At 45.2% G+C, this 11053-nt stretch overlaps 1 protein-coding gene across 2 annotated transcripts in view; it reads left to right on the top strand.

Moving 5' to 3' along the window:
- The first annotated feature begins 4351 nt into the window (after positions 1–4351).
- CHST10 (carbohydrate sulfotransferase 10) overlaps positions 4352–11053 on the top strand; it is a 31314-nt gene continuing 24612 nt past the window's right edge. The window contains exons 1-3 of one of the 2 annotated variants that reach the window (XM_087426226.1): positions 4352–4525; positions 6038–6152; positions 6637–6705. The gene's annotated coding sequence lies outside the window, so the exon portion shown is untranslated. The remainder of the gene's footprint in view (positions 4526–6037; positions 6153–6636; positions 6706–11053) is intronic. The other variant, XM_087426227.1, reaches the window with a different exon arrangement.

Here is an 11053-nt window from a genome sequence, read left to right as displayed (position 1 = left end):
GAAATAACCTAAATGCCCATCAACAGATGAATGGATGAAGAAGATGTGGTATATATACCACATATATGTGGTATATATGGCTGAATATTATTCAGCCATAAAAAATGAGGAAATCCTGCCATTTGTGACAAGATGGACCTTGAGGGCATTATGCTAAGGGTAATGTCAGAGAAAGATAAATACTGTATGATCTCACTTATATGTGGACTCTAAAAAAAAAAAAAAAAACACCAACAGCAAACTCATAGAAAAATAGATCAGATTTGTGGTTACCAGAGGTGGGGGGTCGAGGGAGGGGGAATTGGAGGAAGGTGGTCAAAAAACACAAACTTCCAGTTATAAGATAAATAAGTATTAGGGGTGTAATGGACGTGATACATGATGATTATGGTTACCACTGCTGTATGCCACATGTAAAAGTTGTCAAGAGAAAGTTGTCAAGTTTCTCATTACAAGGAGAAAAAATTTTTTTCTTTTTTTTTCCCATTTCTTTTTATTCTGTCTATATGAGATGATGCTTGTTAACTAAACTTACATCTCACAATATATGTAAGTCAACCTTTATGCTGTACCCCTGAAACTCATACAGTGCTGTATGCCGATTATATCTCAATATAACTGAAGGGGGAAACAATGGGCTTCTTTTAGAACACCAGTTCTTATACTTTTTGGTTTGAGGATCCATTTACACTCTTAAAAATTATTGAGGACCTCAAAGTGCTTTTGTTAATCTGGATTATATCTATCTATACTTACAATATTAGTAATTAAAACTGAGAAATTTAAAATAACATTTATTCATGAATTCATTTAAAAATAATATTCCCCTTTTATATTATTATAAATAATTATTTTAAGAAATAGCTATATTTTCCAAGACAAAAATTTAATATTGTTTACTTTTTTGCAGGTCTCTTTAATGTCTGGCTTAATAGAAAATAGCTAGATTCATAAGCTTGATTCTGCATTCAATCTGTTGCAGTGTTATTTCGGTCCAAGAATATGAATAAAATCCTTCCTGGTGCAGGTAAGTAAAAAAGAAGAATCTTAATTATCTTTTAAGGTAATTTTGGGTATTTTTCTTTAATACTATATCCAAACTCAGCAAGTGGTATATCAATGAACTTTTCATACTCTGTGACATTAAAATTCATCAGCTTGGGGTATTTTCCAACACTAGCAATCAACTCTCTAATTCTCCAGATACCAACTGAATGTCGCAGGATTAAATTCTATTCTGACACTGACTACCCAGAGTTTAAGGGCTCAGTCCCACAAGGCTGCTCCCGCCTCAGACGCCAGTCACATATATTGGGTCCCCAAGGTTACCCACACTTCTGTCTGACTTGGCTACAAATCAGGGGTTCCCACACTCGCCTCTCCTCAGGTTTGATTTTGCTAGAATGTCTCACAGAACTCAGGAAAACAGTTTACTTACTATTACCAATTTCTTATAAAGGATACAACTCAGGATCAACTAGATGGAAGCGATGCACAGGGCAAGGTATGGGAGGTGGTGCGGGCAGAGCTTCACCGTCCTCTCCGCATGGCCGCCCTCCTAGCACCTCAATGCACTTACCGACCCAGAAGCTCTCCAAACCCTGTCATTTAGGGGTTTTTATGGAGGTTTCCCCACATAAGTGTGATTGTTGATTAACTCAATCCCCAGCCCCTCGCGTCTCCCCAGAGGTTGACAGAGGGTGAGGCTGAAAGTTCAAGGCTTCTAATTAAGGTTTGGTCCTTCTGGTCCCCATCTGAAACTATCTAGGGGCCCACCCAGAGGTGCCTCATTAAAACAAAAGACACTCCTATCACCCAGGAAATTCCAAGGAATTTAGGAGCTTTGTGTCAGGAACCAGGAACAAAGGCCAAATATCAGAACAAAAGATGCTCCTATCACCCTTCTCATTTGCGAAATTACAAAGGTTTTAGAAGCTCTTTGTCAGGAACTGAGAAAAGACCAAATATATATATCTTATCATCACCTATCAGTCTATCAGTATACAATATACAATATGCACCATCAGTCTATCCGTATACAATATACAATATACCAAAAATGGCTGTTAGCATCACCATTGATTTCATCAGAAAAATCCTTAAATATTGGGATGCTGTCAAACTCATAGTGGCAGATACAGGGTTTCCAAAAGTTTGAATTTTCACTGGTGGCCTGAATTTTATCATCGGCAACAAATACTATGACTTGTTTTCCTTGAAGTCACAGGCTCATTTTATTCATTTTGAAGAAAATGTCTGCTAAATACCCAAGTCTGTGTAACCACAGTTTGTCTGTCAGTTCTTTCAAGTCAAAACGGTGTTCCAGGGAAAAAGCAGCCAGTTGTTTCGCATTGCAAACCATCGTCCAAGAGCTTAGCCTCCAGAAACCGAGGTACTTGAGTAGGCAGCAGGAGTGCTTATGTGCACGCCCCACTCTGTTCCAAAGGGCATGGCTTCTTCATAGAGGACATTCTTCAGCGACACTTTTTGTTTGTGAGTTTGTTTTTACCGCAAGCGCATGGTGCTGACAAAGGCAATGGCTACAACTCAACTTCGTTCCACTGCCTGGATTCGTGCCAAGTGTCGTCAATTTTACCCATTACTTTTGTACCATTTAGAGCAAATGTCTAAATAGTGAAGACAACTAATGTCCTAGTATTATTGTGAGAACAGTTTTGACATGGCAGAGCCTGTACAAGGATCCTGGAGACCACCAAGGGTCCACAGAGCACACTGTGTGGACTGCTACTTTAGGAACTGTCCTCCTGTTATAAAGACTACATACTAAGACTTTCCTGCAGTTCATTTACGGAAACAGAAAAGAAGAAACAGAACAATTTGGAAAACCCCAAGAAAAATACTCAGTTACCTTAGTCGCCAGTGTGTAAGCCCCTAAAAAGAACTATATCTTTTAATATTTGAACAGCATCTTGGGAATGCAATAAATAATAATAATGAAAGTAATTTACGTTTATTGTAATGTTTACTACTGGTAGAAAACTGTGCTATGTACTTAAACTGCATTATCTCCATTATTCTTTAGTACCAAACTCTGAGGTAAATATCATATAATATCCCTATTTTATAGATGAGGAAACTGAGGTACAGAGAGACAAAGGAACTTGACAGGGTCACAAGCTGCGTGTGGTGGAATAAGGATTTGAACCCATGAGGTCTAATTCCCAGAGCTTCGGGCCTTAAAGCCTGTAGAATTTTCTATGTCACATCTAAGATCCAAATTTACTTATTGTGCTTCTCCCATATACGTGTGTCCTTTCAAATCCTCAAGGAGAAAGCAAACGTCTCAGGTCAACCACAGTGCCCAAAGAAAGGGCTCAATAAACATCTGAAGGAGTGACCAAGGACCAAGTAAACCCCCCAGCTATCTTGAAGCCACGATGGTTAGTCATCATGTTAAAAGTGAAATTCTGAAATGGGGAGCCCCATCAATATTATATTTTACTCATTAACGAGGGAACCAACAGGGCAGACAAGAAAAAGCTGGTTCCTTGAAAGCTTGACAAAAATTTTAGGTGTGCATGTGTGTGTGTACACACATATGTATATTACCCCGTTTGCTAACCAGATTAGATAGTTAGCAAACACGTAGGTTAGATGAAAAGAAAACTAGTTTACCTTTTCCAGGGCAATAAAGCCCCCAACACCTTTGGCACTGACTTCTCCGCCCGGCTCTAAGATCCTAAGGCCTTCTCCACTTCTGCGGGTTAAGAACTTCCAACTCCAGGGGGTTAAGGTAACCTGTTCGAGCCTATAGCAGTTGTTGATTAACCAACAAAACCTGGACAACGAAGTCACATCCCCCAGACTGTCAGCCCAGGGGGGCCTCTGTAAAGAATAGAAGGTCCTGCTTTTTCTACGTAGACTCATTAGAAAATGCTGGGAGGTACCCCAAACTCAAGCTAGTTTGCCTTTCACCAGGTTTGGATTTTTTATTATTATTTTTTTTTCCTTTTTCCGAGTTTGGGATTGTTTTTCGTTCTCCAACACCAGACCTGTTTTCTGGGTGGAGACCTGGGGGGTGGCTCGGCCGCACGTTTCCCTACTGTCCCGGGAGGCAGTCTGCTTTAGCGGCGGGGAAGGGAGGCGCAGGGTCCGGGCGCGCGGCGGGGCGGCGCCGGGGAGACCGGGCGCGGAGATGCGGCCGCGCGCGCGCGGGTGCACGGCGGCGGGGCCGCGCACAGCCGGGCCGGCGGCGCGCACGGAGGTGGCGGCGGGGCCGCGCGGGGCGGCGGCGGCCTCGCCCCCCGGAGAGGCCTCCGCGCCGGTTTCCTCTTTCCGGCGCCGCCGCCGTCGCCACATCCCGCGCCGGGCGGGCTGCGGGGCTCAGGCCGCCGGTGGCGGCGCGGAGGCCTCCGGGCGGGGCGGGGCGAGCCTCCCGCGCTCCCGGGACGCCCGGACCCCCGCGCGCTTCGCCCCCAGGCCCGCGGGGCCTGAGCCGAGCTGCGCCCCCAGGGCCGCGGAGGGGCCGCAGGACCCCGGCGAGCTGCGTGCGGCTCCACGGAGGGTGAGCAGGCGAGGGGGGGTTCGTAGACCCCCGCACCCGGACCCCCACCCCGCGCTGGGTGGACGGAGAAACGGGGGGAACCGGCTTTGCTTTGCGAGCAACATCCCAGTGTGTTGGGGGCGACTTGAGGACCTCCCGAGTTCGTGGGATTCATGGGAAGAACCTTCATCACGTTAATTATGCAATAAGGCAGCGTCCTTGCTGCGGGATGCTGTGATCAGTGGAATTATTGCTACTCGGTGATCTGCAATTGACTTCTTGCATCCGTGGCTGAGAATTCGCATTTGTAATTGGGGCGGAAAAAGGAAGAAAATGTTCCTCTGGGGTCCAGGGAGCGTGCAGAGACAGAGAGGGCAGGGAAGAGGGAACACGTGCAACCCTTCCTAAGCGTACAGTTAAGCACGTCTACTTGGGTGGGAGAGGAGAACCGTGGTTGGAAAGGCATGCTTCCTGCCAGATCGGCTCCAGAGTGCTCTCAGCTCTGATTTTGACGATCTAGAGGCCTGTCAGAAGTTGCAGGTTGAGGCATCAATTTCTGCACTTCTGGCTGGGAGGATGAACCAGGTTTTCCAAAAGCTGTCGTTTTTGTTTTCCAAGTCTGCTAAAGGCAGGAAAGGGCCGGGCATTGAATAGAAAGCAGTGTGGCCAGGTTCTGGTTAGCTAAGCGGGAGGACTGTCATAAAGGGTTTTTTTGTCTGAAACACCCAAAGTCTGGGGCTTTGGCCGGTAGAGAGTTGGGTGTTGGTCAGTTTTAACGGCCAGAGTGAGAAATGTCTCAGACGTTCTTAAAATTAGGCAGCTCAGTTTAGCTCCACACGCTGGTCTCCAACACCTACTTATTCGCTCTTTTCAGTGACTGGGTTAAAAGGAAAAGACAGAGAGAGAAATGGGCTTCTCCCTTTTCTCCCGTTGTAATTAGGGCATAGTCCATCTTGGGTCAAAATTGGAATTTCAAGATAGAAAGAAGAATCTTTACATCTTTGCTGTTGACCTTGAAGAATAGAATCTCAAAGAAACACCTGAGAGAAAAATTCTTTCCTTCCCTGGAATGAAAACTGGAGAGCTTTGCAAGGAGAGGAAAGAATTAGTAAATATGCTAGGCAATTTGCAGTTGTATTATTCAGATTGTTTTTCAAATGCTTGAGGTTAAACAATAAAAAGGTGGGAGAAAGCGGGAAATGGAAACAAGAGAGAAGTGAATGCAGGACCTTAGAGATTTCAGAAGCCAAGACACAGGTCTGTAAGAATCTGGGTGTGAGTACATAAAGCTTAATCTTTTGATCTGTGTAACATGGAATTGCTTTTAATTTTCATATTGAGTTCATAAGAGTAAAGGGAAACACAGCTAGATTGTGCTCCATGCATCCCAGGCAGCTTGGGCTGTATTTGTTTTGTGTGTTAAATAAGTTGTATGTTTATTTTGCCAGCTAACTCTGTTAAATCTGTAATCTTGCTAATTCTATAAGTTTGGCTTGTTTCCAGTTATTTATTCATTGTATGACATTTGGCTAGAACTTGCCAGGTTGTTAAAGCTTGAAGAAATACCAAGTCCCAGAGAACATCTTGCATTGGAAAATTTGATCATCTTATGCAGGAATCCCTAGCCAATATCAAACATGTAAAACAGGTATAGTAGGTTTGGTTATTTTTGCTACAAAAAATATTTCGTTTTTCACACTAAGTTACAGGGAATAGTCTTTTAAACAGCTAGATCTTTTGGTACATTTAGAGTATTCGTTTACCAAGAAATCTAAATGTAACTCACTATAAGAGACCTGTTGTGCAAAATATACTTGAATACTCAGAGTGGTTAACTATTTCTCAAGTATAAACCAAGTTATGGGGCCGGCCCCGTGGCTTAGCGGTTGGGTGCGCGCACTCCGCTGCTGGCGGCCCGGGTTCGGATCCCGGGCGCGCACCGACGCACCGCTTCTCCGGCCATGCTGAGGCCACGTCCCACATACAGCAACTAGAAGGATGTGCAGCTGTGACATGCGGCTATCTACTGGGGCTTTGGGGAAAAATAATAAATTATTAAACCAAGTTATGTTCAGTAAGTTGATTTTATAACTTTTAATGGTGCTTATTGTTTTTTTAATTATTCTATACAGTGACAGGAGGAACCAAGATCCTCAGGCAAGGCAAGTACTGCAAGAAATGTGGACCCCAGGCTTCAGAAGGTACGTGAAGGAGAATGTGAGCTCACTGGTTACCTGAGATCCAAGTCATTAGTATTCTTACTGTCTCCTTTCTTGCTCGTATGGAGATTTTAGGAAACTAAAACCATTAAGTAGGAGTAGGTACAGATACACTTAGAAACGCTTTCTCAGCTGTAATCATCGGAGCACCCTCTCAGGCTGAATTAGAAGAGTTGAGTACTTGCTGAGAGCAGCCTGGCACGCAGTGAGCCCCATCCAGGTGTGTGCTCTTCCTTATCATCGCTCCTGCGAATCTGTCTTAACCTCAGATGCGTGCTTCAGGTGGACAGAGTTAGGAGCGTGTTTTCATTCCGGTAACTAAGGCTCATCAGTCATTCTGAGATGGTAACTACAAGTTATGACAACGGCAGAATAGACAAAGGAGATTTCTTTCTTTTTTTTTTTTTTGTGAGGAAGATCAGCCCTGAGCTAACATCCATGCTAATCCTCCTCTCTTTGCTGAGGAAGGCCGGCTCTGAGCTAACATCTATTGCCAATCCTCCTCCTTTTTTCCCCCCCGAAGCCCCAGTAGATAGCCGTACGTCATAGTTGCACATCCTTCTAGTTGCTGTATGTGGGATGTGGCCTCAGCATGGCCAGAGAAGCGGTGCGTCGGTGCGCGCCCGGGATCCGAACCCGGGCCACCAGTAGCAGAGCACGCGCACTCAACCGCTAAGCCACAGGGCCGGCCCGACAAAGGAGATTTCTGAATGTAGATTAAGAGAACCCCTTACTGTGAATTTAAAAATCGCAGTGAGTGTAATAGAACTTTATAGATATTATAAATTCATATGCAGTAGTTTATTTTATTAAGTTGTAATTTAATAATCTTATTGATCGGGTAATACATTTTAGATCATTAGGTCCCCGTTGCCCCAGCCCTGCTCTCTAGTTCCCTTTTCAAACCCTCTTAGTCCTCCTGGAGCTAACAGTGCCTTGTGCCTTACCAGATTTTTTTCTTGAAGTTTCCTTCAGTGTCTGGGTGTGTTTTGAAAGAATGTTTTAAAAACTGAACACTGGCCACGTGATCCTTTCCCTGGGCGGGGGTGTGTGATGGGGTTCGGGGGCCAGGAGTTTCCGTCTCAGTAAAGGGTCATTGACGGGTCTCTTTATCTGGGCCACTTCTGTGCCCTCTTGCTCACTCTGAGAGAGTGACACTGCCCACCTTGCTGCTCTTGGGATCCTGGGACCCGGACCAAGCTCTTCGCCTGGGTGGCTGCCTGATTCGTTCCTCACTCTATTCCCCCTCTTCTCAACACCTTCTCTGCCAGGGGCCCTCCATCTATCCCTGACACTCATTCGCTATTAACCCTGGCACTCAGCGCCTGCCTGGTGGGATGCTAGACATTATGGCTGTTTGCTTGCGGCCTGTCTGGCCCTATGAGTACCAGGCACCAGGAGAGGAGGGGGTGTTGCTGTGTCCCCGGGGCCTAGAACAGCTCCTGGCTCAGAGTAGGCACTTGGTAAATATTGCTGAATGAATGAATGAATGACATTTGGAAAAAAGCAAGGTTTTTTGTTTTGTTGTATCTCATCTCCTGTCTCTGTCTCTATCTAGTTGTCTGTCGTTCTCTCTCCTTCACATTCAAGGAGATAAGTGAATGTTACTCCTCGCTTACCAGCCCTGATGTTCACAGGGTCCCTCTTTTATTTAGTTTACTTATAGATTCTTTTTCAATCCCCTTTCCTCAATCTCATTTCCCACCCCCCCATAAGAAATCACTGAAAGGGTCATCGTTTTCTTGCTTCCTATATGTTTTTGCAGAACATGTATTTTTGGTTTCAGTGCATGCATTTTTAATTTACAGAAATGGCACTGTGTCATACATCTCATTCTATTTTTACTTTATTTCTTTTGCACCATGGTTTTGAGATTTAACTATGTTGCTGTGTGCACATCTAGACCACTTGCTTTTTTTTTTTTTTTTTAAACTGTTTTAAGCAGAGTTAAGAGGGCTTATTTATTACAGGACTCTTCAGAGCCTTTAACAAGTGACTGTGCCTAGTAAAAGAACAAGGCAGGTGGGAGTCACGCTCTTCAGCACAAATTCAGAGAGGCCATGTCCTTTTGGATGACAACACAAACATGCGGGAAAGAGCTACAGGGCGGAATGTTATTGGCAGCTGAGCAAGATGGATTTACAAGCATCTTTTTGAAAATGCAGGGGAGGGAGAATTTGCACCAAAAGATAATGATAGTACCAAACCTGTTGTTAGTAATTACAGGTATGTAAACTGTGTGCTCTCTTTCTTTTATTTTAGAGACAGAGAAGAACCGATTAGGATTTCTTGTAGGTTCAGCTAAGTTCTTGCTTCCCTGACCCTGCTTTGCTCACGTGTTCTTAAGTTCTTGAACCACCAGTTCTGCCTCCGGGGTTTTCAAAGAGCCTGACCCTGTGGTCTGGTTTCGCATGCTGCCGTCTTGGCACGTGAACATCCCACTTATGGCTGGAAATGGGAAATGTGCTGACTCCTGGGGGCCCTGGGGACTCTGTTCAGGGTAGCACACCGTGACCACAGGGGGCCTGGGCACCCTCAAGTTTGCTACCATTAGCTGCAGGAGGCACTTTGGGAGTTGTCTTGGCTCTTTGAACAAAGGAGAGTTAATTACAGAAAATGTCAGGCTTTTTAAAGGCCATTTGTCACCAGGCTACAGGGAGAGCAGTGGCCCTTGACAGAGCCGTGGAGAAAGGACTGTTGATGTCAGGCCCCAGTCTCTCTGCAGACGGAAATAGTGAGCCTTGGACAGGAGGCAAACCCCATGGAGAATTTGTGTATTCAAGGAAACAATGCAGATAGTGGGGCAGGCTTAGAGGAGTTGAGGCTAAGGGAATTTGGAATGCCTCTCTTTTTGTTTGAAAACAAAATGAGGCAAATTATTATGATTTTTTCCAAGGTCAGACCAAATCCTAATTCTACAGAGTCTCGTTACCCATAGATGGGAGCGCTGGAAAAGAGAGTAAATGGGAATAGTGACGGAGGTCTTTGATTCTAATTAAACCTCTTGAAGCTGTCTCTTCAGAGCGTCCATAGACTCTAGTTAACAGGTTCTCTTTGGCTACCAATTTTCCTTCTTACAGTGGAAGGTGGTGGTGGGAGAAGGGCTATTATGTTAGAATGCCTAGAATCTGCATTTTAACAAGATCCCCAGGGATTCCTGTGGGCATGAAAAGTTGAGAAGGGCTGGAGGCCTGGACCAGCAGTTCTCAGTCCTGGCTGCTCCTTAGAACCCCGTGCAGAGCTTCTAAAACATGCCCCGGATCCATTTCCAGAGAGTTGTGTTGTCTTGCCTCTAGTGTTCTTGGGGCCCAGGGCGTTGCTATATTTTTTAAAAGCTCCCCAGGTGATTCTAATGTACAGCCAGGGCTGGGAACCACTGCCATAAACATAAAGTCAGACACCATTACGTCGATATCTAGATTCAGAATGCATGTAATCTCAAAGCAAAACACGCCACCGCTAACTGGACACACCACTCTTAGGATTCATAAAAACCCAACCTGTCAGATAGTGTGGATCGTACTAGTTCATCCGCAGGTGTTTAGAGACCTGGGCGCTGATGTGGTGACATGGAGCGCTCAGCTGGGCTTCCTTGTCCTGATTAGAGGACTCCCGCTCCCTCTGTGGAAATAACCTTGAGGCTGGGGAACTGCCCAGTGGATGGTTGTGCTTTACATCTTGGACTCTGCTGCCACAGAAATAGTTTCAAAATTTAAATCAGGTCATAACACAGCTACCCCTCTTCTCACGTAAAACTCTCTTCACTGGCTTTCCGTTGCCCACAAGGTAAAAACTAAATTCTCTAACAGCTCTCTAAGGCCCAGCATTGTCTGACCACATGTGCTTTGGCTCATCTCTAACCGGGCTCTGAAGACTCCAGCCACAGGGGTCTTTAGTTACTCAGGGCCCTGGCTTGCTCCCACCTATCCCTGGGCTGCTGTTCCGTGCTGTTGCCCTGGCCTGGAACCCTGACCCTTCACCTCCTTAGGTAACTGCTGTCCTCTCCACCCAGGTCCTGTCCCCTTGTATTTTCCTCTCACCGCACCATGTCCCTCTGCCTCCTACTCCTTCTTGGATCGATTCTTTGGTGCATGTGGGTCTCTCCTTCAGACTGTAGGCTCCCTGAGGACATGAACTGTGTGTGTGTGTGAGACTCAGTGTTGTGTCCCTGATGCCTATTCTGTTGGAGAATGCATACACTTTTTCATGATGAATTTGGCAAATAATTAGTTTTAGATTATTTTGTCCTTAAAAGTATATGCAGCTATACATCTACTCGTGTTTGTGTATCACACGTTGTAAACTGTAGGGATATTGGACCTGAGGATAG

This window comes from Ceratotherium simum, chromosome 40, assembly GCF_057802395.1.
Source record: "Ceratotherium simum simum isolate JZ-2026a chromosome 40, ASM5780239v1, whole genome shotgun sequence".
Lineage (NCBI taxonomy): Eukaryota > Metazoa > Chordata > Mammalia > Perissodactyla > Rhinocerotidae > Ceratotherium > Ceratotherium simum.
This window is presented reverse-complemented; position numbering and strand designations above follow the sequence as displayed.